General features: G+C 36.1%; 1 long non-coding RNA gene across 2 annotated transcripts; it reads right to left on the bottom strand.

Annotated features, from left to right (window-relative positions):
* Window positions 1-8,415: 8,415 nt before the first annotated feature.
* Window positions 8,416-10,308, bottom strand: LOC110874234. Of its 2 annotated transcripts, none has more exons than XR_002555758.2 (4): window positions 9,927-10,308; window positions 8,914-8,989; window positions 8,678-8,779; window positions 8,416-8,587 (listed from the first exon to the last, which is right to left on the bottom strand). It is a non-coding gene; the product is annotated as an uncharacterized LOC110874234 (long non-coding RNA). The 2 variants fall into 2 exon arrangements; XR_002555759.2 differs by having other exon boundaries at window positions 8,678-8,764; window positions 9,927-10,307.
* Between the last annotated feature and the right edge of the window lie 241 nt (window positions 10,309-10,549).

The raw sequence follows: 10,549 nt of genomic DNA, 5'->3' as shown, positions 1-10,549 counted from the left end.
CAAAGGCTTGGGTCCCCCTCTCAAACTGATAAGTTAGTTGCATGTGCAGGCGGCTCAAGGAGGAACTATTAATAGTCATTGGATTGTTGATAGTGGGGCTTCCAGGCACATGACGGGCGACTATCGTCTTCTTTTCGATGTGCGAAGTATAAGAGGAGGATATGTCGCGTTTGCTGGAGACAAAGGAGGGTATATCACCGGCGAGGGAATGATCTCAAATGGAGTTGTGAGTTTCGACAAAATCAATTATGTGCAACAGTTGGATCACAATCTCCTGAGTGTTTCTCAGATCTGCGACAAGAAGTTCACCGTGCATTTTGATGATGCCGGTTGTTATGTGCTGAAGCCAGGATTCAAGATTCCCGAAGAATGGATTCTCTTATCAGCACCAAGAGTTAATGATTTGTATGTCCTCGATATGAGCCAAGCAATAACTAACTCCAAACAAGTTACTTGCTTCATTTCAAAAGCCACTGAAAAGGAGACGATCTCTTGGCACAGATGGATGGGTCATATTCACCTCAGAAAAATGAATCACCTTGTCAAAAACAATCTGGTGAGAGGTGTCAATGTGAAGAATTTTCAACTTCAAGATGTCTGTGTGCCGTGTCAGAAAGGGAAGCAGATCAAGAAATCACATCCATTGAAGAAGGTTAACACTGTAAACATGCCACTCGAACGTCTGCATATGACCTTTTCGGCCCAATCAAACACAAGAGTGTGCACGGGGAGGTTTTCTGCTTGGTAGTCACTGATGACTATTCAAGATTTTCATGGGTTGCTTTCATGGTCCACAAGAGCGAGACTCCAGAAATTCTAAAGAATTTGATCACCTTGTTGGAAAATCTTTATAATCTAAAGGTGAGGCGAATTCGAAGCGACAACGGAACCGAGTTCAAAAACAGGGTTATGGATGAATTTTGCACTGCAAAAGGAATCCTTCATGAATACAGCACTCGGTACACGCCACAACAAAACGGAGTCACTGAAAGAAAGAACAGAACCTTAATTGAGACTGCAAGAACCATGTTGGTTGAGTCTCAGCTTCCAGTTCGATTCTGGACTGAAGCTGTTGCCTCGGCTTGCTACACGTTAAACAGGGTTCTCACAGTGAAAAGACATGGCAAAACGTGCTTCGAACTCCTACACAAGAAGACTCCTGACTTGGAATATCTAGAACCTTTTGGTGCACCATGTACCATGATTGAGCCTGACGGGAAGTTTGGTGCCAAAGCTATCGAAGGTTACTTCCTTGGGTATGCTACTCCTAATCTGCGAGTATGGAACCTGACTACCAAGAAGATTGAAGAGTGGGGTGAAGTAAAAGTTCAAAGATATTCTAATCCACCGAAGCCTTCTGGAGATCCACGGATGTTCGATTATGATGGTCTTTTCGACTCATTCAATCTGCCGACATTTGATGATGACAATGCAATTGCTCAAATGTTGTCTGAAAGCGAGAATGCGACTGGCTCTCAGTTAGTTCGCCCAATCACTGTTGACTCACAAGCATCTTCTTCTGTCAACAATCTCGCTTCAAATGAGGTGTTTAATGATGCTGTCGACTACAATTTGTCATCGGAAGATGAGGAGTATGTTGATGCAAATGATGGTGAAGCACGGGGTCCGGTTCAAGGTACTTCAGAAGCAACGGATCCAGTGTCTGCGCCAATTGTCCAAGAAGAAAATGCATCATCTTCTACAACTCAACAGCTTCAGAATGATATTGGGAATTTAAATATCAATAACTTGAGGACCAATGTTGAAATTCCTCTAGTTCCTGAAACCCGAATTCATAACATTCATCCTCAGCAGAATATTATAGGTGATGTTCTCAGTGGTGTAAGGACAAGGAATCAAATCAGAAATAACGAAAATGCTGGCTTGTATGCTGAGATACGAGAATCGGGACAACAAAATGATTGGTCTTTCGCCTGCTATGTTAGCCAAGAAGAGCCTAGATCTTGGAAGGAGGCATTGAAAGATGATTCCTGGGTGGAAGCCATGCAAGAAGAACTTCAGCAGTTCGAGAAGTTGGCCGTATGGAAATTGGTTGATAGGCCCGACCACTACAAGAAGATCGGAACTCGTTGGGTGTTTAAGTGCAAGAAGGACGACCGTGGGATTGTTGTCCGAAACAAAGCAAGGTTAGTTGTTCAAGGCTTCAGTCAGATAGAAGGTATTGACTACAATGAAGTGTATGCACCTGTTGCACGTCTGGAGGCTATTAGAATCTTTCTAGCCTACGCATCCTTCAAGAAATTCAAGGTGTACCAGATGGATGTTAAAAGTGCATTTCTTCACGGAGTAGTCGAAGAGGAAGTATATGTCGAGCAACCACCGGGGTTTGAAGATCCATTACATCCTGATAGAGTTTTACTACTTCACAAGGCGTTATATCGTCTTCATCAAGCACCCCGAGCCTGGTATGAGACACTGTCTACCTACCTGCTGAACAACGGGTTTAGACGGGGTTTGATCGATTGTACCCTCTTCATCAAGGAAAAAGGTGAAGATCTTCTGTTGGTACAGGTATACGTCGATGATATTATTTTTGGTTCTACTAATGATGTCTTGTGTAGGAATTTCGAGCGCATTATGCAGGATAAATTCGAGATGAGTGCTATGGGGGAAATGACCTTCTTTTTGGGCCTACAAGTACAACAAACGGAGTCTGGGATATTCATTCATCAGACTAAATATGTTGGCGACATCTTGAGCCGGTTCCAGATGTCTGATGCAACGCCCATTGGTACCCCATTGCCACAAAATCACGGAATTACTCCAGACTTGAAGGGTGAAGCTGTTAACCCCTCATATTACCGCGCAATGATCGGATCTCTTATGTACCTCACAGCATCAAGGCCAGATATAATGTACCCAACGTGCCTGCTTGCCAGATATCAAGTTAACCCGAAGGCCTCACATCTTGCAGCTGTAAAAAGGATTTTTCGTTATTTGAAGGGTTGTCCTGACACCGGTCTATGGCACCCTAGGGATAATAACTTTGACTTGATCGCTTTCAGTGATTCTGATTTTGGCGGATGCAAAATCGACGGCAAATCCACAACGGCTGGATGTCAGTTTTTTAGGAAATCGCCTAGTCACATGGCAGTGCAAGAAGCAAACGTGTGTCGCTACTTCTACATGCGAAGCTGAATACATTGCTACCTCAAGTTGTTGCTCCCAAGTCCTTTGGATCCAACAACAATTACGCGACTACGGTTTTGAATTCCTAACTACTCTTATTTACGTTGATAATTCTGCTGCATTACAGATCACTAGAAATCCTGTGCAGCACTCAAAGACCAAACACATCGATATCAAATATCACCTCATACGTGATTGCTTTGATAAAAGGCTAATCGATGTTGTTAAGGTCCACACCGATGACCAACGTGCCGACCTATTTACCAAAGCGTTTGACAAATCAAGATTTGACTTTTTATTATTGGTAAACGGCATTAAGGTCAAGCAAGAGTAAACCAACATCGGAAAATCATTTTTGTAAATACCTTTGTGTTTTAAATTTGTCTTAGTTTATTGATTTTAGGGGGAGTAAATCCAAAAATCTGAAAATCCAAAAACATCGAAAAATTTCAAAAACACAAAAACAATAGAAAAACAAAAAATGAGTTTCCTGGCGAGCAAAAGAGAAAATGATAGTACATCAGTGGTCTATCCAAACCAACCTTAAATGAAAAACGATAAGCAGCTCTATATAAGATGTATCGGTAGGCTCACAATCATTTTAAAGTGTGCAGGGTGATATAAATCTTAAATCGACTGAAGACCAGGTGGGAACCATTCATTGGCATATGGTCTTAAACGAAATTTCGTTTGAGAGATTGCCGAGGTTCTGAGATATTCGGTCTTTATGCTGCTTATCATCTGGGTATCATGGTTGTATCTTTTACCGAAAAATAACGGGGACGCAAGTCTAGATCTTCCATGATACTATACATACGTGTACATACTGCATTCGACCTCAATAAGTGATACACAATCACATGTCCAAACAAATAAGTGATAAAATATCACATTTATCCGGGAGTCAAGTTCGTCTCTCTGCTGTACGGAAGTACTGACCTGTTCACGGACTTGCTCCTGTGCCCTCATGCATATGAAAATCAAGTTCCTCATCAATAAGTGATTCTATCACATAGGGCTTGTTTTCAAATCAAAATAAGTGAGAATCTCACATCATATACGGTTAAACAGATGATAATCGGTATACTCACCGGTAAGATGAATCCTCGTGCATACCTTGATACGGGAATGTGTCGTGATGTGGATGAACACCGGTCGGTAAGTATAAATCATACCTCAACGTATCCCCTCGCCATGATTACATCTGATAAGTTGAGCTTATGTGGACAACAATACCGATAATTGTTATAGGATGCTTATCTTAATGTTAACTAACTGAACAAAGAGAGTGTTTTGGCTTGACCGTGCACTGATATGATTCTCTTACCCTAGAAACTCGCAAAAAGAATGTCTGTATATATGTATTTACTGCTTTCAGTCTTTACATTTGAAAAATTCAAAAATACCAAAAAGATTTTAGGTGTGTTTTAATATAAACTTTATAAAAGCCAAAAAGATTTTATTTCTATTTTATTTTCGATCGTACGATGTTGGAACTCGAGTCTTCGTTGCCTGAAACCTGAACGAAAACCGAATTGATTAAATCTTCATAAACGGTCGAAATTTGCAAGTTTTGAAAGTTAGAAACTAAAACTGACAAATTTACTAAACTTTCAAACTGTCGGATGGTGTTTGATTGTGACATGGTCATTCGTGTGTCATTTGTTTATATAAACTATATTCCAAGCAGTTGTTCTCATTACGCGTTTAGATTTCTTGCATGTGCAGATTCTAAAGGCAAGGAGAACATGGTCGATGACAAGCTTCGGAATGAAGACACGACGTGAAGGCCCTCAAAAGATAAAAATGATCGAGTTGCTGCTGACCATCATCAACACCACAAGGATCTCAAGCTATAAGGATCAAGTCTTTCACGAGCATAACTCAAGGGGGAGCTTGTGTTAAGGGGGAGTTTGTCAACACACTTCCTACATGAAACGGGGAGTTTGTTGATACACTTTCTGCTTTCAAGACGTGAAGACTTTGAAGATCCTCCGACATTGAAGACTTGAAAGGACGTCAGAGACTTGAAGACACGAAGATCGAGACAAAGCTACAGCCAAGGGGGAGTTTGTTGGTGCACTTGTGTCTGTACTTTGTCTGTATTTTGTCATGATACAAAACGATGTCTTTTGTTAGTCTGGGTTACGTCTTAGGTTTGTTAATATGTGTGTTTGATGTAAGTTTGACCACGTCAACCATCCTCCTGGTTTGACTTGGCCAAACAATTAGAACATGTTTGTAATATGTTTGTGTCGAAGGATGAGTCATCGAAGGATTGTTTAGATCCTTCGATGAGCTCGAAGGATAAGCCTTCGATGGATGTTGATGGACCTCAAAGGATATCATCCTTCGAGGTATATGTGGATCCTTCGATAGGTTTCAGATCGATAGATGATCTTTCGATCAGACTATCTGATCCTTCGACCAGACGACCTGTGATGGGTATATATATACTCATGTAATGTGTTCACTTCAGGGTGTGAGTGAACTTAGTCTTGTAGAGAGCGTATTTTCAGTTTGGTCAAGGGCTGTAACCGTGTCCACTGAAATACAAGAGAAAACTTTGATATCTTGTGTGTCTACCTTTCTCTTTGTAGCTTGTGTTCTCATATAAACTACCGGTTTGCATTCTAGCTTGGATTCCGCACTTGCTAGTGTGTTAAACATAACAAGGATAAGGTTTAACCTCAACCTCCGGGGGACCTACAAAGTTTGGAGGTGAGGCGAAAAAAGCATAAAATAAATGCTTACAATGAATGATAGGTGTTCCACATTAATGTTTTATTATATAGTATAGTATAAATATAAATTTATATTGATATAAATAGAATATTATATTGTAGTAAAATTTGTTAACAAAGTCTCAATAAATTTAACCATTTATTTAAAACTTGTAAATGTAATGAAGTCTCAATAAATTTAACCATTTATTTAAAACTTGTAAATGTAGAAATGATAAATAATATTAGTTAATTTTATTTAAGTTTCGTAATATCTATTTGATACCAAACTAAAGAAAACGTTCAAATATATAGTTAATATCAAGAGTAAATTACGATTTTGGCCCCTGTGTTGATATCACTTTTACCCTTTTAGCCAAAAAAACGAATCTTTTAACATCTGAGCCCACAACGTCTTTTTTTCTAACCTTTTTGGCCTCTAGCAAAAGGGTTAGAAAAAAGACATTGGGGTCCAAAAGGGTTAGAAAAAAAAAAACGTTGAGTGCTCAGATGTTAAAAAAATTCTTTTTGGGCTAAAAGGGTAAAAGTGATATAACCACAGGGGCCAAAATCGTAATTTACTCTAATATCAAATTAGATAACTAAGTTTGAATTTGAAGTAAATAGATAAATATAAAAGTAATAATTAAACTAAATAAATATTTAATAGGAGAATTATATATAATTAATTAGAAGAGATTAAACTAAAATTATAATTATCTATAAGACATGGCCTAATATGATGACAAGTGTCCTGAAAGTGGTTTCTTTTATTATATGTATAGATTGTATATCTTGTATTATATACATCCAATCAATAATATCAATCTCTTTCTCTCTATTATTATCTCTTATTCTTTTGTTAATAGGCTAGTTTCACAACATGTTATCAGCCACGAAAGTGCTCTCTCCGAAACCCTAATTTCTAAAGTCGGTCGTCGCTCGGTTCGTGTTTATGTCTAGCACTCGTTTGTTGTACATTGGTGCCTCACACGGTTAATTATTAACCACAAGGTATATTTAATCTCATCGGTAGATCAATTATTTTATATATTGTATTTGCATGTTTGTAACTATGATCCTGTTCGGTTTGTTCTGGTGTTGTTTAATTATAATATTCCGCTGCGTTTTTATTAATTATATACTTAGTTAATAAAATATCAAACCCGTTTTGATAAAAAGTAAAGTTGACAACACTTAATCCCAACAGAAATAACCATTATTATTTTAAGTTTTACCTGTTTCGTTGAATCACTATGTGCGATAATCGCACAAATCAACTTAATATTAGTTATAAATATATTGTATTTTTTACTTGTCTTGCAAATCCAATATAAAGTATTTTGTGTTTTTGTATTTACATGACATCTTATTTTAATGTTATGACTTGTAAGTGTTGTCATGGACCCATGGGCAGCCATCAAATATTATTTTGTTGTCATTATGGCATAAAAAATATTATTTTATATGTTGAGTCGTCACCGCCCTATTAACGTTGAAGAATATTGCGACACCACGGTAGACAATCAATTTACCAAGCGTCGTTTCTATTACTGTTGTTTTCTGCACAGGTTCCTACGGTTATGAAAGAACCTAACATTGTTTGTGGTATGCTCATTCTCAATTCCTCCGGCTAACGAACCTTTCTCTCTCGTAAGTTTTTTTTTCTTACTTGCCTGCAAAGCTTTTAATTCACATATATCTGCAAAGCTATTAATTTCTGGTGACTACGGTTGAAATCCAATAAGGTAAAGCTTTTACATATAGTCACATTTATCTGCACAAGTTTTCTAATTCTTACACTACAAAAAAAAATGATCATCTAGGACTAAAAATTCAGTCTCTGATACATCCAAATCAGTCACTAATGGTTTTTTGGGACTAGTTTTGCCAGTCCCTAGCCAGTTACAGATACCTAGTACTAGATACTAGTTTTAACAACTGAACATCAGTTCCTAATGCATAGAACCAACTACAGCTGACACTCAGTCTCTAATACATATAAATTCACTCCTAAATGTGTCCGCCAATACCACATCATTTCAGTCCCTAATACATTTTTCTATGACTAATAATCAGTCTCTAATAATATGATATTTCAGTTTCAAAAACCCTTTTTAAGGACTAAAAATCAGTTCTTTGAACCATGTTGTTTTGTCCCTAATACATTTCATTAAATTCGCAATTTCATGTCTATTCAGTCCTCAATAAAATGTTTCAAAGACTGGGAATTAGTTCACGATGCCATGCTAGTTCAATCCCTCATATGATTTTAGGGACTGAATAATAATCTCAAATACCATGACGTTTTAAGCCCATAAATATGCTTTTTAAAACTGAAATCAGTCCTTAATAACAAATTTAAAACTGAAGTTCCCAGATTCTTTTAGCGACTGAAAAATAATTTTCATTACTATACTTCTTCAGCCACTAATATACTTCTTTCAGTGACTGAAAATAGTATACGATCATTAGAGGAAACAAGGTATTGATGCGGCGCCACAATATACATGAGTAATCCAATTTACTAAATCTAAATTCCTAAAGTAAAAAAAATCTTTATATATTAACTATATCATACAAATTATCCAAATACAAGTCACTATTTCCACATATATAATCCAAGGGAAAACAACAAGCTTGAGAATAAAATTCAAACAGGTTCACTTCCCAGGTCAGCAGCCACACCCTGCTTCATTTAAATCAAATGTAACCTAGTTCCAAATGCCAAAAGATAATACATAATTCAGGATTTTTAGGGAATACATAATATAACCAAAATTATGAAACAATATATATCATACTTTTACATACGTTCCCATTTGCTGCTCCCATTCTCCTAAGCTTTGTAGATTCAGCAAATGTAAAATGCCTTGAACATGACGGAAATCCTTGTACATGTTTATCTATAAGTTATTATCTATATTTCAATCAAAGTTGTGAAAAAATACATACAGACCCATCTTTGTATAGCAAACTACTAAAAAGTGGCGTGAAGCAAAATTTCAAATGAATAAATAAAACTTAAGAAAGTACTCACTCTGATAAAAGAGTTGCATCCAGGTCAAACAGTTGCTTCATTTCAGCAAATAATCAGACCTTCTTCTCACTCCCCTCTGTAAAAGGTTTTAACTTTAGTCATTAATGAACAAAATATGTTACCTTTACATGTAATTTACCATATGAATAAAAACCAAGTTAAATCACTGATGCAGTGATGCATCATACTCCATGTTTAGTTGTTACACTTCAGCATTTGATAGAAAATATTTTAACTCCTGTAAAAAGCTTATAAATTACAAGTATTACCGTAGAGTAAAATGCTAATTCTACATTATTTAGAAACTAGATAATGGTAAAGAGCAAAGGCTTAAACGTTCTATTCTTAGTTCTTACATGAATAAATATCAAAGTTATCGCGAGTATATAAAAGCTAAACAATACTACATTGTCTAACAAAAAGTGTTAAATATGTGTAAATTATATTAATTAAACATTAACAGCTAACCAAAGACATTACATTATTTTCATAGCTCAAAAGAAGGATTACACTCCATCATTTAAAAAAAAAGCTAAACTTTGACCCAATCTATCATGTATATTGTTTAAACTTCTATTATCATATTCAAGAAGCAACTCCATTCATGTTAATAGTTTACTTTTCATCAAATGGCAGCAAATCACTGGGGGTGTTTGGGATTCCTTCTCAAAAACAACTTATTAACTTATATAAGTCATAAGTTATAAGTTAGAATTTCTAACTTCTCAAAAACAACTTTTTCACACACAAAAACAACTTAAATAAGTTAAACCAAACACTATAAAAACAACTTATTTAACTTTTATAAGTCAATAACTTATAAGATGCTCCAAAATAAGCTAACCCAAAAGTAAGGATTTTGATATCTAGAAGCGGTATATGTACATAACTAACAGTTACAAAATATTGTGTATTGAAAATAAGTGGAAGTAAGAAAAAAAACAGATACCAACTTCTGAATAACATGAAACGAATGTAAGGGATGATTCACCAAATAGAAGCGAGACTCATACCTTGGTGGAAGATCCTTTCATATCTGAGATCTGAGTGTTGGACCAGGATATCGATGAAACCTCAAATTGATTGTTAGGCAGAACAGAAATCGATGAAGACAAATACATTTGGTGGTATCAATTTAAACCCAATATCATTGTGAAATGTCCAAAGACGAAAAACTGGATGACAATTGCTAGAGTGCAAGAACCATTCACTCAATTAGCGGTAAAACAAGTTGCAATTAGAGACTAGAGAACCAATCGTTCAATAGTAATGAAGAAACTTTCATTAGGATTAGGGTGGGGATGGCTTTAAGGGTAAACTGAAGACAATATTCAAAGGTGAATTTCAATTTGTGGGGGGAAATATAATTTGGGAGGGAGATGAAATAAAATTCAAGGAGAATTTGAATTTGATTTTGTGTGTCGGTGGGGGAATGTAATTTGGGAGGGAGATGAAAATTAGTTTTGAGGTTAATACTTTTTATTTAATATAATTAATCAATTTTTAATAGTTTAAATATATAATCATTCATTTAAATAAAAAAGAAAACTAATTTTTTTTTAAAATATAAAATAATATATTTACCTAATGTATCATAATTAGTCATAATTAAAGGTTTAAACAAGCCAAGTCGAGC

This window comes from Helianthus annuus, chromosome 9 (assembly GCF_002127325.2).
Source record: "Helianthus annuus cultivar XRQ/B chromosome 9, HanXRQr2.0-SUNRISE, whole genome shotgun sequence".
Taxonomy (NCBI): Eukaryota; Viridiplantae; Streptophyta; class Magnoliopsida; order Asterales; family Asteraceae; genus Helianthus; species Helianthus annuus.
This window is presented reverse-complemented; position numbering and strand designations above follow the sequence as displayed.